This window comes from Narcine bancroftii, chromosome 12 (assembly GCF_036971445.1).
Source record: "Narcine bancroftii isolate sNarBan1 chromosome 12, sNarBan1.hap1, whole genome shotgun sequence".
In the NCBI taxonomy this organism is placed as follows: domain Eukaryota; kingdom Metazoa; phylum Chordata; class Chondrichthyes; order Torpediniformes; family Narcinidae; genus Narcine; species Narcine bancroftii.
The window spans coordinates 87,076,489-87,095,970 of record NC_091480.1 but is presented as its reverse complement, the minus strand read 5'-3'; the positions used below and the strand labels follow the sequence as shown (position 1 = coordinate 87,095,970).

Sequence of the window (19,482 nt, the reverse complement as noted above, 5' to 3'; positions counted from 1 at the left end):
CTCGGCAAATAGTGCAGGCAGCAAAAGAATTGTCTGAGCCTGCCGTTGATCTGTGTTCACGTGGCTTTTATTTTATGCAGAAGCTGACTTCTGTGTCTGCAAACCACATGCTTGTGGTTCTGTGCCCAGAATTGTCTTTTGTTTTAGACATACAGCACAGTAACAAGCCATTCTGGCCCTCAAGCCCAAAACTGCAATTATACTGCAACCCTAGTACGTTTTGAAAGGTGGGAGCAAATTTGAGCTCTCAGAGGAACGTATAAACTCCTTATAGACAGCATTAGATCGGGCCACTAGCACTGCCTCAGCATTGCACTTACAGCTGCCACCCACAATTGGCATATTAAGATCCATCTGCACAAAGACATTGTGACAGTTACCACAGTTCAAGGTGGAGTCTTACAGGATGCCCAGAGCATGATTACATATTTGAGTTGTGTCAGCAAAACTGCAGGTCATGTATTTAACATTTTCTATATTCATTCCAGAAGCTTCCAATTGACAGGAGGTGCAAGCTATGGGCTGAGAGCCCAACTCTGTCCACTGGCCATCGGTAACCATGGCTAAAGTCTTTGCTTTCCCATTTGCTGTTCCACTCTCACTGTTAGAGTGGATGTCTGCAGTCTCGTTAATGTTGCCATTAGTTGTAATGACCTAGATTAGGCCCAAGGTAAAATGTTACACCCTAAACTGGTTGTATCATTGTCTGGTGTGGAGGTAAAGTAGCCTCTATCCTCAAGGACCCCCCAGCGCCCAGGTCATGCCCTCTTCACTCTTCTACCATCGAGGAAAAGGGTGCAGGAGCCTGAAGTCGAGCACCCAGTGGCACAAGGCTGGCTTCTTCGCCTCTGCCATCAGATTCCTGAATGAACAATGAACCATGGTCACTACCTCACTTTGTCTTTTTCTTGCCTTATTTTATTTATAGAATGCTTGCACGGTGATGCTGCCAGAAATCAATGAATTTCGTGGGATGTTCATGACAATAATTCTGATTCTTGTGTTGCATTCCAAGCATAACCAAGCATAACAATTAACCTTCAAAGCTTGCTAACCTTGCGCTGGAAGGCTGACATTAAGAAGACCATGGTTAGTGCTGTTTTGCTGCTCGGTAAACATGGGACTATTTTGCTCGACAACACTTTACTACTTCGCGATTACTTTGTGATCTGCTTTTGGCTGTTGTTGATGAAAAATTATTTGCAATGATTGGAGGAAATTATATAAAGCGTATCGGAAAGGAAAGCTTATTACAAGAAAGACATTTTCTTTACTTCACTGTCCGTGCTCTGGGAATTCACTTAGCATGCAGGAAACCGATTGAGGAGCCAAATTTTTAATCCCATCTGACAATTTTCAAGGTAATAGCAAGTTCTCCCCTTAATGTCTTCAGGCAGTCACCCCGATTTGTATCGTCGAACTGATGAGATCCATGTAGTTTGAGGGACCATTGCATTACCCGAAGACATCCCTCAGTTTGGCAGTCTCCTTGGCTGCTTGGTTAAGCTTTTCCCTCCGTGATTGTATTTTTATTCATGAAGCACTCAGAACAATTAGTAGATTGTGCTCCCACCATTAACTTATGTAATGTCACAATTGACTTTTGTTGGGAGTTTATTGCTACTTCACACTGCAGTTGTGGCAGTTACAATTGGCAAAATTGTTTGTCACATAGTTGGCTGTGATGTACGGGGAGGCATGGTTATCATAGTGGTCAGCTCATCGCTGTCACAGCGACAGCAATCAGAACTGGGGGTTCGAATCCCGCACTGTCTGTAAGGGATTTGTACGTTCTCCCCATGTCTGCGTGGATTTTCCCCCAGGGGGCTCTGGTTTCCTCCCACTGCTCAAAACATAGTGGGGGTCGATTGGGTGGCACGGGCTCGTGGACTGAAAGAGCCTGTTACTATGCCATGTGTCTAAATTTAAATTAAAAATGTTTCTGGGATATCAGCTATTGGTTGTGCATTCTGTGCTCCCTTTTTACTTAAGACAGGAAAGTTGGTTCCATGATAAGTTCACGATGTTATGGCCTTTGGTGCATACTGTTAAGTGATTGTCTAAGAGTTGGCCTCCTGAGAAGAACTTAATTGCCCTGACGAGCTGCACAATTGCATTATAATTGGTATTTGGTGTTGTTGCTGGAACGTCTTAATCAATTGGAGATGGCATCTTGTCATGAGGAGTCTGAGAGAGTGATTAGTTTGCAGAGGCCCTGTTTTGCCATCAATAATGCAGTGTTGTATGTTCCCGCAATACAGTCACCACTTAGTGAGGCAGGCCACAACTGAGGGGTTATTACTGTCATCCATCTTGATCTACTTTTAGATTTCTGAGGCTGCCTGGAAAAGAAAATATACATTAAAATCCCTGTTATCTGGAATTCAAGCAACCAGCAAAACAAAAATCATAAAATAAATAAGTTTAAAAAAAAATTGAAAGTTTAAAACTGGCACTAAAGTGATATGTTTTCTCCTTGGACATTATTCCCTACCTGTGTGCTGCTGCATGCATGAGACTGGCTCGCCCACTAGTGACTCATCTCCTACATCTCCTCCCCTTATGACCTGGCCATAAAGGTCAACCTCCCTCCCTCCCCCCCACCCTTCCGGCATTCCTGTACCTATATCCGGGCCAGCCAAAGTCTTGTGTTTATTTAAGCCCATCATCCCCCTGCTCTTGACCTCATGGTTATCGATCAGTTTGCCAATCATGCTACATGCAATCTCAGGCAACTGGCAAATTCATTTATCCGGCATCTACCAACCCTCCATAGGTGCAGGGTACCAAAGGTTTCGCTGTATTTCTTTTGCTCTTAATAAGCTGCACCACATTTGAGAACAGGTAATCACGATCCTCCTGGATCAATTCTTGATATTTTTTCTCTTCAGTAGTATCAGTGATGACACAAACTGTGTGGAATTCTGAGTGTGGCATGAATTCCCTGGAGCCTCCTTTTGACGTGGATCAGCTAGGAGGGAAATATTACTAATTCTGGGAGAAGCTGGGCTGTCCTCAAATCCTATTGACCTTGCAGGAGACTCCTTCAACATCTGTCGCCTTCACGGAATGAAGGCTTGGCGTTCCCGTCCAGACACTACGCAAAATGTTGTCAAAGATCATTGTGGAGATTTTGAATAAATAACACAAAAGTCTTTGCACATGTATGAGCTCACCCACTTAAATTCTATTTTCTTTTCCAGCTGTTTGATTGGACAAGCAAAAGAAACGGGTCGCCTGCCATAAACCACCGTTCTACAACGGTAACTAGAAAACCTTTGTCTTTGGCGGACGGGTGCCAAAATGCCTGTGGCTTCAGCTCATTCGGACGAGGCAGGTGGGTGGCATAAAGTCTTGAGTGCCATCAAAGTTATTTTGAGGACTGTTAACTGTTGGTTTGGGCCGCCTTTGGGAAATTAAATGTAATAATTTATCCTAATGTTGAGGAGTACAGTAAATGAATGTTGTACAAGTAGATGTTGCTGTACACATTTTTCAAAAATTAGTTATGTACGTTGTTGTTATCCTATAGTTTAGACTTGTTTACAGCTTCCCTTTGAAATGGTTTTTACACTCCCTGGAGGAGTGTTAAACCAATTTAAACTATTCTTCTTTAACAATGGCTCATGAATTAAACTTTTAGAAATCTTCTATTTTACAAGGACTAAAAAGATATAATTCGACATGTTAACTTCAAACGTTATTCCTCTAAGTTGGCTTTATTCATGTTTACTCAGCACATTTTGAGGTGATCTTTATTGGCTTAAATCTGTAGGATGCATCATTTGTTCGTTGCATGTTCTAGGTGGTTTCCTAGCCAAGGAAAGACCAGACTTGTGCCTACATAGAAGAGTATTCATAGTTGCGTATATTGGTCCCAGTACTCGTCCTGGTGGCCATGTGAATGGTTGAACTGTTGCATTATTCCCGTAAGTTGCAGAAGACCTGAATCCTATTTTCTTTTGTCAGGTTGCTTTATTTGGCAGAGCATCATGTTGATGAGATGATTTGTGATTTAAAAAAAAATTACTGTCCCGGAGAAAGATTTCTAGTTGAGTGTCGATCAGAATCTTGTTTGCATTTCTCTGTGGCTGTTGATTAGTTTTTCCTCAGGCTAATGGTCTGCAGGGGTGAACGTTGTTCCAAGATATATTAAAACTGTATTTTAAACCTGTCTGACATACTTCAAAATAACAGTGCGGCAAACGAAGCTAACAGTTGCTATTTGCAACAGGTGATGAGCCCTCAGCCAGGGTTCCAGGGTGTGTCCTCTTTATACTGCCTCGTCAGGCCGATTGCAATAACTCTCGCGTGGCCAGGAAGAAATGTTCAAAGAGAGGGGGCACTGCACACTGGCTGATTTTGGAGAACCATGGAACAGACATGGACAGGAAGCTCTCAGTGCTAATGCCAGACCTGGAGTAATCTTGTACAGTGAGTATAGCTCAAAACCTACATTTTAAATGGAAATTCTAGAGTCTTCTTATCCATTGGGCATCTTGTATACCAACATATACGGTATATCAAGCTTCATAATTCACTGATAATTTGTTGGTAAGTTGACTAAAACAAATAGCTAACATTAAACAACTTGAGGAAATTCATTAAATACTTTTCCCATTACAGCCCATAAATAATGATCGTAACTGGTGCTGTATTTTGTTATCATTTAGGGAGGGATATTTGTGTTGCCTTTACTTTAGAACAACAATAAAATGACACAGCATCACCAGGATTTATGTGGCTTCCCTACGCAGGAGCAGAGGACGAATCTTGGAGACGTGGAGATTTTGGAAGAATTGCTTGAGATCTGAGTGGTGTAGACAATGCCAGTGACCGTGTACAGAAACGCGCATCATTTGGCTATACCAACTGGTTCCTTTCAGTTGCCAGAGACCGATCCAGAGATCACAGGTGGCATATGTGCTCTGGCTGTGTAGCAGGAGATACCTTATATGCTGGCATATAAGATGCCTCTTGTATAAGGCATTCTACTTGCAATGTAGGTTTTGAGCTATACTCGCGGTACAAGATTACCTAAAGTCTGGCATTTACCACTGACCAGTGGAATAATGCAGTCACAATATTTTTAAAGCAAATTACGTAGTAAAATGTAAAATTTAAAGCCCGTACAGAGCAGTCAGGCTGTGCAGATGGACCCTGCAGGGTGGCGCTGAGACTTCACCGTCAAGGTTCTCATTGTATATTTAGCATTATAAGGCAACCCCTGGTTTTGAGTGGCCTTTTTAAGTTTCAACTCTCGTCTTATCTGCTGGTATATACAGTAAATTTGTGCTTGGCAGTGGAATGTCCAAGCAATAAAAATTAAGATACAGTTTCTGTGCATGTGTCTTGCCAGGATGAAGTGTAATCTTATTCTGAATTGGGGAGGAAGCCATCCATGTCTCGTGAAATGCATGCCAAGTGTTTTAGTCCAACTCCATTAAGATTTGTCATTTGAAATATTAGTGCCTGGGAATAATTCCGTTCAAAAAGTCATAACCGTCATCTCTCTAGGAGTTGAAGCCCTTTTATATTAATTATCCTATCTCCTTCCTGAAGTCCTTCACTGACAATGCCAGTGGCTTATTGTACAGGAACCTCCACTCTTGAAAGGTTTAAAAGGCGTGTTCCTACCATCAACAGGTGTGCAGAAAAATAGCCTTATTGCTCAGTGGACGCCAACCCTGACTGAGTTTTCACTCTGACACTGCCCCTGTTGTGACAGCAATTTTATTCAATTTACTAAAATCTCCAGTGCCTTTCTGGAAATTCTTAAGACTCTTCTTTATTAGAAATGCATTAGGTCATAAAGCAGGCTGCACTTTTCAATTTGCAGAAATGTGTTTTGATTTTCAACGGTTCCACATGCACAGTTTGGTAATGCAATGCGAACACAATAAAATTCAGACTCCTCTGGTTATTGAATAAATGCCATGCTCAGGAGGCTTAAAGGTCCATTAAATGGTTGAGATCAGCAGACAAGGCAAAGTAGAGAGCCTTGAGTATCTCCAGCCCAGCACCATTATTGACTTGCCGAACCATAAGAGCTGAAATTTTAAATGCCTTGTGCATATGGTGGTTCAATAGAGAGAGAAGCTGGGTGGCTGTTCGTGTAACTTTGGAATATAAAATAAATTAGATAAGATACGGCAAAAAATTTCATATTCGGAACTGAGACGGCATTTGTTCCCAAAACTATTGAGGGCAATGACCAAATGAGGATTTAGATGAATCATAATTTCTTCAATAGGCAACCCGGCTAAATAGTTTGTTCAACTGCCTATGTTAAACGGTGTGAGTCTATTGCAAAGGCTGCAGACAATTTATTTTTCATGACCCATTACATCAAAGTATTTTTAATCTTTTGTGAAAACCATTTTCTCTCCACACCAGCAATCAAGACTTTGTGATGAACTTGAAGGACTGATGGCTTCAATGCTTCAATCTTGTTGAATGCATTTAGAGCAAAGAAAAAAACTCTATGAATTATTTGGGGGTGAGATGAGGAACCTTGAATTCTTCCCAATTGTTGGTTTAGTTGAAGAATATTTGGAAGTGAAAACTTGAAGGTTCATAGTTTGACACTTAGTTGAAATAAAATTGATTTCCCTATCTTCAAAAAGCTTTTCCAAGGATTATCAATCTGCTATTGTTGAGCTGCTACATCTAAATCTATTTCACTCTGCTGGTTGTTTAAAAAAAAACCAAAAGGGATGGTATTGATTTACTGGAATACTGCTTCATGAATGTGTTTCATATCATTACTGATGGAAGGAACACTGCAAGCTTACATTAATTTTCGTGAATTGTTTAGAATGGACATTTCCAGATAAAATGATCTGTGGGCTCAGAGATTCAGTTAACAAAGAGTCAAAATCAATATTTTCTTTTTGCCAGTGCTTGCATTATTTTCATCCCCTTAAGTGCAGGTTTGAAATATACGAATTATTTTCAGAATCCAGATGTAATTTGCTGCTTTTAAATGTCAATAGCTTTGAGTTGATGGTGTTATCCAGATTGGATTGAGCGAGGAGACTCAGAACTTTGCCTTGTACTTGAATGACAACCTCAGCGCACACTTCGCCTTGTTTTCCTCACAAGGCAGCCCAGGCGTTGAATCGATGAACTATGCAGGGTTGCAGGCAGATTTTTGAACCTTGCTCTGGAACTGGCCAAACTATAGAGCAATAAAGGTCCTTGGTCACGATCATCAACCAACTCTCTTTGTTTACAGTTTCCTTTGCTATGAAATCCAATAGGATCCTTGTTAAATTAATGCACTTGCTTAGCCCACCAGAACATTAATAAAACCATGACACAGATTTCAATAGAAGCAGTAAAAATAAACATAATATTGGTATGGAGCATCACAGGGCTCTGTTCTTAACCCCCTGCTCCCCTCGCTTTTTACCTGTGACTGTGTGGGTCGGTTCGACAACAACACCATCTACAAATTTGCTGATAACACCAAGGCAGTGGGTTGTAGAAAAAGGGGGATGAGTCAGGATACAGGAGGGAGATTGAAAACTTGGCTGAATGGTGCACCAACAACTCCCTCACACTCAATATTATCAAAACTATGGAGCAGATTGGTGACTTCAGGAAGGGAAAACCAGAGGTGTACAATCCAGTGATCATTGGGAGATCAGAGGTGGAGGGGCTGAGCAAATTTGGTTCATGGGAATGACCATCCTGGACACAACACAGTAATGGCATCATGAAGAAACCACGTCAGCGCCTCTACTTCCTCAGATTTTCGGTATGACATCAGAAACAGTACAGATGTGCAGTGCAAATTATGTTGACTGGCTGGATCTCTGTCTGGTATGGGGATCACAAAAACCCCTGATTGTAAAGCCCTGCCAAAGGTGGTGGACACAGCCCAGGAGATCTCAGGAAAAACCCTCCCCACCGTCGAGAACATCTACAGAAAGCAGCAGCAATCATCATGGAAACAACTAATACACACTCTGTTCTCGCTGCTACCATCTTGGTACCACAAGACTCGCACCACCAGGTTCAGGAACAGTTGCTGCCCTTCCACCATCAGACCCCTCAACAACAAACTCAATCAGGGACTCATTTATGGACTCTCCCTTTAGCACCCTATTGATTTCTCCCCCTCCCCCTCTATATTGCACAGTCAGTTGGATTACATTTCTTTATTTATTTGTCTGGATATTGAGTACAGTTTTTTTGCGCTCCCAATAAATGATAATTCTGCTTCACCTACAAGAAGAAGAATGTTGGGTTGTGTGTGATCTCATGACAATAAATCTGATGTAAAGTTGATTCGATGTGTTGTACCAATTAAGTTGCATGTTAAAGCTGCATTTTCAGCATTAAGTGTGGGAACATAAATTCCTTTCTCTTCTCTCAATTAGTGCTAAGAAAATTCAGTGAAATTTCACTGGTCATCAAATGATTCACTGATAGGCGAAGTGCAAAACGATGCTCTTTGAAAAATAATTCCAGATCCAATATTTTTCTCACGTATCTGGAGCTCTTTGGAGGTCATTTCCCCTTGGTGCAGGCTGAAATGGCAGCATAGATGGTGTAGTGGTTAGCGCAATGCCTTTACAGCACCAGCGATCGGGACGGGGGCTCAAATCCTGTGCTGTCTGTAAGGAGTTCATATGTTTTCTCCTTGTTTGCATGGGTTTTCTCCAGGGGAGCTCCAGTTTCCTCCCACCCTTCAAAACATACCGGGGTGTAGGTTAACAGGGTATAAATTGGGCGGCAGGTCTGAATTGGCCTGTTAGAGTGCTGTATGTCTAAATTTAAAAAAAAAATGTTATTTTCTGGCAGTGTTTGGTACTTCCATAAAATATCTCCAACTAAGTATAAATGGGCACGAGGAATTAAGGGAGGAGTTGAAAGTGCGATGGAACAAAGGGAAAGCAGATTCAGTCTTTGAATAGAATCTTTGGCTTTCATTATGACGAGTCTAAGATCTCTGTCTATGAAGAAAATAAAGTGCATAAATGAAAGAATCCTATCAAAAATATGACAGTTGACTGGAAATTTGATTTCATAGGGCATCAGATAAAGCAAAACTGCCTGTTAAATTTGCTACCATTGTAATTTTGAGGTTTAAGCCAGCTTGTTATTTCTTGTGGGAGATTCTGTCATCCTTCAATTCTGGATAGAAAGGTTTCACTATTTGGAGGGATACTCATTAGAACTATCCTAAAGGAACTCAGGCATACAATTATGCATCCGGAGTTTTGGTAACTTCCTTCAGTGTAGACAAATAAATAAATGATAGGTCAAGAGGTGGCGCGTAGGTGTTTTTGAGTCAATGGCTGTGTGGCGTGAAGGGATTGTCAAAGTAATCCAGGGAATGACGCAGCAAAAGTTCAGTTCACCCTTTCACTGAATGAGGCAACGGTTTTATGGAAATGTGGAAAGCAAGGAAACGACAATCAAGAAACGAGTGAAATGTACGTCGTGGCTTAAGCCACCTGTGTACAAATTGCACATCAACTGGAGTCCATCTAGCCATCTTCACACAGAAGTGATACATCCTTGGAATGATAATAGGAGGAAGAGATTTGTGATGTATACAAATGGATGCTGTGGCAGACGGATGGGCTGAATAGTTTCTTTTGCGCAACTGCAACTTTAGTGACGAGCTCATTCCTGCGGAATTCCAATTTGGATTAGTTCATCACAAGGATTTGAGCAGAAATTCCTATGTGGCTGTTATGAAAATGCATTAATCAATGTACTGAACAGCAGCAGATGAAATTAAATATGCTGGCACAAAAAGAGCACTGTTTGCAAATTTTGGCTTTTTAATATTGTCTTAGTTAAAATCAAAATAGTCCTCCAACAGGATGAGATGACAACGAATCTATAAATGAATTTAATCTCCTTGTGAAAGGAACTTGTACTGAAAGAATTATTTTCAAATTTAAATGACAAATTGCCCCTTGAAGACATCATTCTTTTTCTTTCCAGCACAGAACCGCAGGCAGGTAATGCGAATGGTGTTCAATAAAATTGCCTGTTGAATGAATTATGTCAACATTAACTTTTGTTTCTTCTTTCATAGAATAAGGTAACATAGAATGTCCAATTCACCTGTGGTGATAGGCAATGCATTAGCACCAAGAAGTGGTAAAATTCATTCAGAGATATTAAATCGTCCTTCAGTGACGATATGAATTACATTTGTGTAAATATTTCTATTCTAAACTGGAGAGTCTGCACAGCGCAAAGAATCTTGTTGAGGGGAACTCCTTGCATGGTCTTATTCCATGGTGGAGCAGGCGATATGCCAGGTGGCCTACACCTGCCCTTGTTTCTTGTGTTCTTATGTTCACAGTGCATTGACTTACCCGTGCAATAGGTTTTGTTCCTTAGCTGTATGTGTATCACAGTATGTTTCACATTTTATTTCTTTTTATGAATTGGCATGGGATCTTCATAATCCTTTAATTATTTACTAAACATTTATCCCGAACAGTAGAACACGTGAAAATAATGAAATGGGAGTGGGATTCAGTTTTCTGGCTAACATCAACCTCTTAGTGAAGACATTTCCTCTCATCCCAATCCAAAACAGCTGATCCCTCACTCTGAGAGTGTGCCCCTTAGTCTTCAAGTCCTCATCCAAGGGAAACATTCACCCAACACCATGTGACGTTTAATTAAATCAGAATTTATTGTCATGAACAAGTCATGAAATTCTGTGTTTTGTGGCAGCATTGTAGTGCAGACATTCATATTATAACCATCTTACAACATTACTATATATATAAAAAAATAATAGGGCACAAAAAGCAAGGTAGTGATTATTCAGGAATCTGATGGCAGTGGGGAAGGAACTGTCCTTCTGCTGTTGAGTGCTCATCTTTAGGCTTCAGTACCCTTTTGCTCATGGTAGCAGAGTGAAGAGGGCATGGCCTGGGGTGGGGGTGGGGTTCCCTGAGGATAGAGGTTGTTTTCTTAAGGCACTGTCTCTTGTAGATGCCATTGACGAGTGAAGTCCGGTGCCTGTGATGCCACTGGCTGAGTTAACAACCCAGTGGAGTTTATTCCTGTCCTGAGAGTCGGTGCCTCCGTACCAGACAGTGATGCAACCAGCTGGAATTCTCTCCACGGTACACTTGTAGAAGTTTTCAGTGACATACTGAAACTCATCAGACACCTTACAAAGTATAGCCGCTGGCAAGCCTCCTTTGTGATTGCCTCAAGAGGGAAGCTCCAGGACAGATCTTCAGAGATGTTGACACCAGGAATTTGATGCTCTTGACCCTCCAGGGTCGGTGATAGAATGTATGTTAGAGGGGGGCATTAGCGATTTTGAGGGGGGGCTCATTCAGTGGGGAGGCAGGTGTGAGGTGCTATCAGGGACCTACCTGTTGATTGGGGGAGGAGGGGGTGCGGTCTTTTTATTGTGTCAACCGTCAGTAGTGATGCAGCTGGGGTCAAGTGGAGAGCCTCTAGTATGCATCAGGCTTGATGCTAGTGACATGGGAAGGAGTGGGGCAGGTCTGATGGCCAGGGATGGCCTTGACTGTATTGGGTAGGGGGGGGCACAGCACCTCGTTTGAGGGAGCAATGCCTGTGGATTCCCCCTTTGGCACCAACCCTGTGACCCTCTTCACTACTGAGGCCTCGATGAGGACTAGGCGTGTTCCCCTGACTCCCTCCTGAAGTCCACAATCATCTCCTTGGTTTTGCTGACGTTGAGCGCAAAGTTGTTGTCATGACACCATTCAACGAGCTGATCTATCTCCCTCCTCATTGCCATTTGTGATTCTGCCAACAACTGAGATAAATCTCCCATTCCTCAAAATTCTCAAGAATAAGTCTTGCAAATCTCTCCTTGACGTGAAAAGCTGAACCTTGGCAATCAGCAAATTTTACATTATCGAAACTGGCAACAACAAAAAATGATGGTTGACACAGAGATTATTAAAATCAGTCAGTTTTCTTGGAATTGGTAAGCTAATGAACTGTGTACAGTTTGTCCATTGTTTTCTGACAATGGTTTAAGTTGTGCTCTGATGCCACTTAGTAATCTTTCAAAGAATTAAATTGGGGTGGTTTTCTATTCCTTTGTTCTAGTGCACAGGGATGTCATCCTGAGAAATGGTAACGATACAATCCTGGTACCAACCACATTGAAATTTTTTTTTTCATTTCTTTCAACAAATGGTGTGCTTAGCTAATTTTAGCGATTCTGTCAACTTGTTGGTGAAACCATTAAGCTATTATTTCAGTGGCATATCATACAAGAACGAAACTTGGATTGGATGCCTTTTTAATCTCGCCTACTATGTTGAGTAGAAATCTTCCCGTGCCAATTTTGCTAATGTTATACAAAGGGGTCCTTTCTCTTCATTGTGAAAAGCAAATCCGTCTTGCTTTGGCAAGTAAACAACAAACCTCTTGCTGTGAAAAGATTAAAAATAAAACCTTATTACAGACCAGACCTGTATTTCCATTTCTTGTGTTTAATTACAGAAACTTGATGAGGTAAAGCATCATAGAAAACGCTGAGGTCTACTTCGAGGACAGTTTTCTGGTCTTAATACAAACAAAAGAGGAATCAAGATGTTTTAAAATTGAAAAAAAAATTATTCCAGATCTTGAGCATGAATTGACATGTTTAACCTTTGTCACAGCCATATTAATAATATCAACATTTAAAATAATCTTACTCCAAATAACCTCTGTCTAAGGTATCAAAGACCCACTCAAATCAAGATTAATAAAGGGAAGAAATGTTTGTGTTTTTGCATCTTTAATGAAGGATTACATTGGAGAGATTTAACCTAGGCATGGTTGTCCCAAACATTAGGGAGGGTCCTGTGCTCCAGAGTTTTAAATTTGTAATCAAACAATTCACGTGATTAAAACACACATTCCCGATGTTATCCAAGGTTATTTGAATACTTTTTGGTTTTAAAATTTTACTCACATTGAGATAAGAATTTAGTTGGAAAAAAACTAGAACTTGTAAACCTCCCCCAATTTAGCCCCCGAACTTGAAGAACTTGATCATTTCAGAGAACAATTGGATCATACAAGGTAGAGGGATCATCTGTAGTCAAACAGAAGCTAAACCCAATCAATAGAAAGATTCTCTGAAGGACAGGTATGACCCAAGGTATGCGGTTTTAGGATAATCTATGTTTATTGGCTCCATTACAGAGATCTTTATTCTAAATGTATTTAAATTCCTCAAATAATGTTAAGAGCATAGAACATTACAGCATAATACAGGCCCTTTGGTCCACAATGTTGTGTCAACCTATATATAACTAACAGAAAAAAAAAACCCTCCCTACCTCATAAGGCCTAATTTTCTTTCATCCATATGCCAGAGTCTCTTAAATGCCCCTATTATTTCAGCCTCCACTGCATTCCAGGCACCCCACAACTCTCTATTTTAAAAAACAGTTCCCCGACAACTCCCCAAAACCTTCATATCTTCATTTTGTTTAGATGTCTTCTGGTGTTTGCTATTGCCACCCTATGAAAAAGTTGCTGGGAGTCTACCTTGTCAATTCATATCAAGATCTTGTAGACTCCTATTAAGTCACCCCTCATTCTTCTTCACTCCAAAGAGAACACCCCCAGCTCTGCTAACATTGCCTATTTTCCAAACCAGGTAACGCCCTGGTAATCCCCTCTGCGCCCTCTCCAGAGCTTCCACATCCCTCCTCTCATGAGGTGATCAGAACACAATATTCTAAGTGTGGTCTCACCAGTGACTTGAAGAGCTTGTGGGCTTTGATCCAGTTTCCTTGGTGTAGGACGACTGAATGCATTCAGAGACAAGTATGGGGTGAAAACACGCTTTTAATTGCTTACAACTGATGACCAGTGGACACAATAGTCCTTGGGTAAATCTGAGGTAAGGCAGGAAAACCAGGGTTTATATTGGGGTAGGTGAGGGTGGAGACATCTGAACAATACATAGACAGTGAATAGCACTTGGGTCAGTATCTCATGGATGTGAGTGAAGTAACAATTCCAGTACTTTTTTTATGATTCAAGACTGAGGAAGCAGCTTCAGCATTTTTTTTAGTGGAGTGATTTTTTGTTTTTGCAGAGATAAAAAGTTAGAAATAAACTGCTGTAGTGAGAGAATGGACACAAGAGACTGATGGTAAAGCCAATGTACAAGCTTCACTGGAACACAATACATATTTTATCATCCTTGTCACAGGATATTGATGACACCTCCATGCCAAAGTAACTCCGTGTTCCATGACACGTGTAGACTTATCCCATTCTCATTCTTCTTGTGTTCATTCTTTCTCTGTTATTACTCCTCCCCCATCTCCCTCTCCAACTTCCCCTCCCTATCATCAGCTTGCCTGTCATAGTGTCTGTTTCTCTCTCGACGTACACAGCAAAACTTGTAAAAGCTTATAGAAATGCTAGAGGAACTCAGCTGGGCTGGCAGCATCCAGTAGAGGTGAAGATGTACAGTATTACAAATGGTTCAGGTCTGACCCCTTCCTCAAGGAGTAAACAAAGGAGAGGAAGGCATTACCTCAGAGGTGCACCAAAGAAGAGGTACAAGGACTGCCTAAAGAAATCTCTTGGTGCCTGCCACATTGACCACCGCCAGTGGGCTCCAACCGTGCATCTTGGCGCCTCACAGTTCAGCGGGCAGCCACCTCCTTTGAAGAAGACCGCAGGGCCCACCTCACTGACTAAAGACAAAGGAGGAAAAGCCCAACCCCAACCCACCAATTTTCCCCTCCAACCGTGCCTGCCTGTCCCGCTTCGGACTTGTCAGCCACCAACGAGCCTGCAGCTGACGTGGACATTTACCCCCCCCTCCATAAATCTTCGTCCGCGAAGCCAAGCCAAAGAGAAGACTTGGGCTTGATTGCAGAGGCCATATGGGTGGAGCTGAAGAACGGGAAAGGTGTCACTACACTGATAAGGTTGTATTATAGATCATCCAATAGTCAGAGAGAATTGGACGAACAAATCTGTCGAGAGATAGCAAACTGATGTAAGAAACAGAAAGTTGTGATAGTAGGAGATTTTAACTTTCCACATATTAACTGGGACTCCTATACTGTAAAAGGGCTGGATGGCTTGAAGTTTGTCAAATGTGTTCAGGAAAGTTTTCTAAACCAATATATAGAGATATCAATGAGAAAGGATGTGATGCTTGATCTAATAGGGAACCAGACAGGTCAGTTGACAGAAGTATGTGTAGGCAAATATTTTGGATCCAGTGACCATCATGTCATTAGTTTCAAGATAATTATGGGCAAGGATAGGTCTGGTCCTCGAGCTGAGATTCTAAACTGGAGAAAGACTAATGTTTTGGAAATGAGAAAGGATCTAGGAAGAGTGGATGGGGAAAAGTTATTTTCTGGCAAGGATGTGTTCAGTAAGTGAAAGGCCTTCAAAGGTGACATTTTTAGAGTGTAAAACTTGCATGTTCATGTCAGGATTAACAGGCATAGGGAACCTTGGTTTTCAAAGGATATTAGCAAACTGGTTAAGAGGAAGAGAGAGGTGTATAGCAGGTATAGGCAACAAGGAGCAAATGAGGTACTAGAAGAGCTCAGAAAATGTAAGAAAATACTTAAGAAGGAAATCAGGGAGGCAAAAGAAGACATGAGGTTGCTTTGGCAGATAGTGTGAAGGAAAACCCGAAGGGCTTCTACAAGTATGTTAAAAGGATCATAAGGGACAAAATTAGTCCCCTAGAAGATCAGAGTGGTCAACTATGTATGGAGCCTAATGAGATGCGGGAAGAGCTTAAACAGTTTTTGTTTGCTGGAAATCATATTTACTCATGTGGTGCGCTGTTAGACAGAATCAGATACAGACAAGGTAAAGACTGTACAACAGGCTTTAATCCACAAAGACTTCCACAGAGTCAGGCTGGCTGTGGCTGTAGCAACTTTGAGTGAGGCCTCGGGAGGCTAGGGCAGGGTTATAGCCCGGAGGGTGATTGACACCTGACCGGGTGGTGCTTGATCCATTCAGGCCGACTGATTGGCAGCCGGCCAGATGTTGTCCTGTCCCCTTACACTCCTGCAGGTACAGAGGCTGCCCCCTGCAGTAGGCCGGTGGTGTATCAACACAACTCAGAAAACTGGCATGGTGTATAAGGAAGGAAGGGAAACCAGCAGTAGTGGTGTGGAACATATAGCGATTAAAGAGGAGGAGGTGCTTGCTACCTTACAGTGAATAAAGGTAGATAAATCCCTGGGCCTGACATGATATTCCCTTGGACTTTGAGGAAGACTAGTGTAGAAATAGCAGGGGCCCTGGCAGAAAAAGAAGATTGAAAAGAGGGTTGGTGCTAGAACACAGCCTTGCTTCACGCCATTGTTAATGGAGAAGGGTTCAGAGAGCTCATTGCTGTATCTGACCCGACTTGTTGTTTTTCGTGCAGTTGGATAATCATGTTGAGGAACTTTGGGGGACATCCGATGCGCTCTAGTATTTGCCAAAGCCCTTTCCCCTGCAGCCGCTGCAACCGTGTCTGCCTGTCCTGCATTGGACTTGTCAGCCACAAACGAGCCTGCAGCTGACGTGGACTTTTTACCCCCTCCATAAATCTTCGTCCGCGAAGCCAAGCCAAAGAAGCCATTGGCGAGGTGCTGGAGGATCGGAGGGGAGCTCATGTTATTCCATTGTTTAAAAAAGGCTGCAAAAGTAAACCAGGAAATTACAGGCCGGTGACCCTGACATTAGTAATGAGTAAATTATTGGAGGGTGTTTTGAGAGATAGGATATACGTATTTTGACAGACAAGGGCTGATTAAAGGATAGTCAACATGGCTTTGTGCGTGGTGGGTCATGTTTTACAAATCTTGTAGAGTTTTTTTTGAGGAGTTTACCAAGAAAGTAGATGAAGGAAAGGCTGTGGATGTTGTCTACATGAACTTTATTAAGGCCTTTGACAAGGTCCCACGTGGGAGGTTAGTTCAGAAGGTTCAGGTACTAGGTATTCATGGAGAGGTTTGCAGTGAACTGGGATTCACTGATGGCTGACCCCGCCCCCATCTGCTCATTTATAACTCTGATTTCCTGCCTAAACTCAGAAGACAACTGTGAGACCCTACTCTTAGTTATAAGCTTAAAAAAAAGGATTTGTTCTCCCTCCAGTCATGAGAGCTTTTATTCACTCTACAAGGTTGTAAAGTGGATTCAAAATTGGCTGAATGGGAGAAGACAGAGAGTGGTAGTGGATGGATGCTTTTCAGACTGGAGGCCTGTGATTACTGGTGTGCCTCTGGGATCAGTGCTGGGACCATTACTGTTTGTTGTCTATATCAATGATCTGGATGATAATGTGGGAAATTTGATCAGCAAGTTTGCTGATGACCTAAGATTGGAAGCGTTGTGGACATCGAGGAAAGCTTTCTAAGCTTGCAGAGGGATCTGGACCAAATAGGAAAATGGGCCAAAAAATGGCAGATGGAATTCAATGCAGACAAATGTGACATGTTGCATTTTGGAAGGACAAACCAAGGTAGGATATACACAGTAAGTGGTAGGACTCTGAGGAGGGTGGAGGAACAAAGGGATCTGGGAATACAGATACATAATTCTTTGAAAGTGGCATCACCGTAGACAGGCTGTGAAAAAGCTTTCGGCAACTTGGCCTTCATAAATCAAAGTATTGAGTACAGGAGTTGGGATGATGATTGTTGACCAGAAAAGGAAAGCCAGAGGTATTTAATCTAGTGATGATGGGGGGGGGGTTGGGGGGTGAGCAAATTTTGGTTCTTGGAAATCGCTATCTCAGAGGTTGTTTCCTGGACTCAATACACCAATAGCATTGTGAAGAAAGCATGTCAGTGCCTTTACTTTTGCAGGAGTTTGCAGAGGTTTCGTATGACACCGGAAACCCTGGCAAGTTTCTAAAGTGGTGTGGTGGAAAGTGTGCTGACTGGTTGCATCACGGTCTGGTAATGCTCATGAGTATGAAGCCTTCTGAAAGGTAGTGGACACAGCCCAGGACATCACAGGACAAAACTTTCCCCACTATTGTGTACATCTACAGGGAACATTGCTGTCAGAGAGCAGCAGCAATCATAAAAGACCCTCACCACCCATCCACATACTCTGTTCTCACTGCTGCCATCAGGAAAGAGATATAGGTGCTGTAAGACTCACACCATCTCATTCAGGAACAGCTGCTACCCCTCCACCATCAACTCCTCAACAACAAAGTCAATCAGAGATCATTTAAGGACTCTTGTTTGTGCACTTTATTGATTTCCTTTGTTCTCTCTGTACTGCACAGTTCATTTACATTTTTTATATGTTTACACAGTTCATTTATTTGGTTACAAGTTTTCACTGTGTACAGTTTATTTTTTGCACTACCAATATGTGGTGATTCTGCCGCACCTGAAGGAAAAAGGAATCTCAGGGTTGTATGTGGATGTCATGTATTTACTCTGACAATAAATCTGAAACTGAAATGTTATGATGAGGTTTTATAAGACATCGGTGAGGCCAAATTTGGAGTATTGTGTGTATTTCTGATCACCAAATTACAGGAAAGATATCAGTAAGATTGAAAGAGTGCAGAAAATATTTACTAGGATGTTGCCAAGTCTTCAGGAATTGAGTTACAGGGAAAGATTAACCAGGCTAAGACTTTATTCATTTGAATATAGAAGAATGAGGGGAGATTTGATAGAGGTTTACAAAATTATGAGGGGTATGGACAGAGAAAATGTAAGCAGGCTCTTTCCACTTAGATTGGGAGAATTAAATATGACATGGCTTTAGGGTGAAAGATTTTGGGGGAACTTTAGGAGAATTTCACTCAGTGAGTGATGGGAGTTTTAAACAAGCTGCCATCTGACACAGTAAATGCAAGCCCACTCTTAAGTTTTAAGAATAAATTGGATGGGAGTGGTCTGGAGGGTTCTGGAATGGGTGCAGGTCGGTGGGACTAGCGGAATGAGTTGGCACAGACTAGAAGGGCTGAATGGCCTATTTTCTGTGCTGAAGTATTCTATGGTTCTCAATCACCATGTCTCGTGCAGATGATAATTCTTGGTTTCAGACTTATCTTCCAGTTGCTGTTATGTGGATGTCAGATCTTCCTTGTTAGATAGGTCAATGAACACTCCAGTTTATATTGTTCCAGATAGTTTGATGAATATGTATGTATACTTATTCAGCACTACCTTCTTGAACCAGTTCAATTATCATTTCTGGGATTGTTCCCAGGAAGAGAGTCCTCATAGCAATTAAGGAATTTGCACCTGTTGACTTGCCATCGTGGACTTGGTGATGCAACGTACAATCTGCTTCCTTCACGTTTTCAATCTGTGCATCTTCTGCAACCTTCTTGAGGTTGGTTGGGTCAAATGCTTACCACCCTGGAAAACTGAAATACCACACCCCAACCCTCACTCGGCGGACTTCTTTGAATGTACAATTGGCATCGTCATTCCAAAATGTTGATGACCTCTATTACTGACAGAAACGAGGGGAAACTAGTTTTGATTTATT

At 41.8% G+C, this 19,482-nt stretch overlaps 1 long non-coding RNA gene across 1 annotated transcript in view; it reads left to right on the top strand.

Annotated features, from left to right (window-relative positions):
• LOC138746443 (uncharacterized) overlaps window positions 1–19,482 on the top strand; it is a 211,403-nt gene that overhangs the window by 163,607 nt on the left and 28,314 nt on the right. Inside the window, exon 2 of the long non-coding RNA XR_011346959.1 lies at window positions 3,204–3,337. This is a non-coding gene — a long non-coding RNA (uncharacterized lncRNA). The remainder of the gene's footprint in view (window positions 1–3,203; window positions 3,338–19,482) is intronic.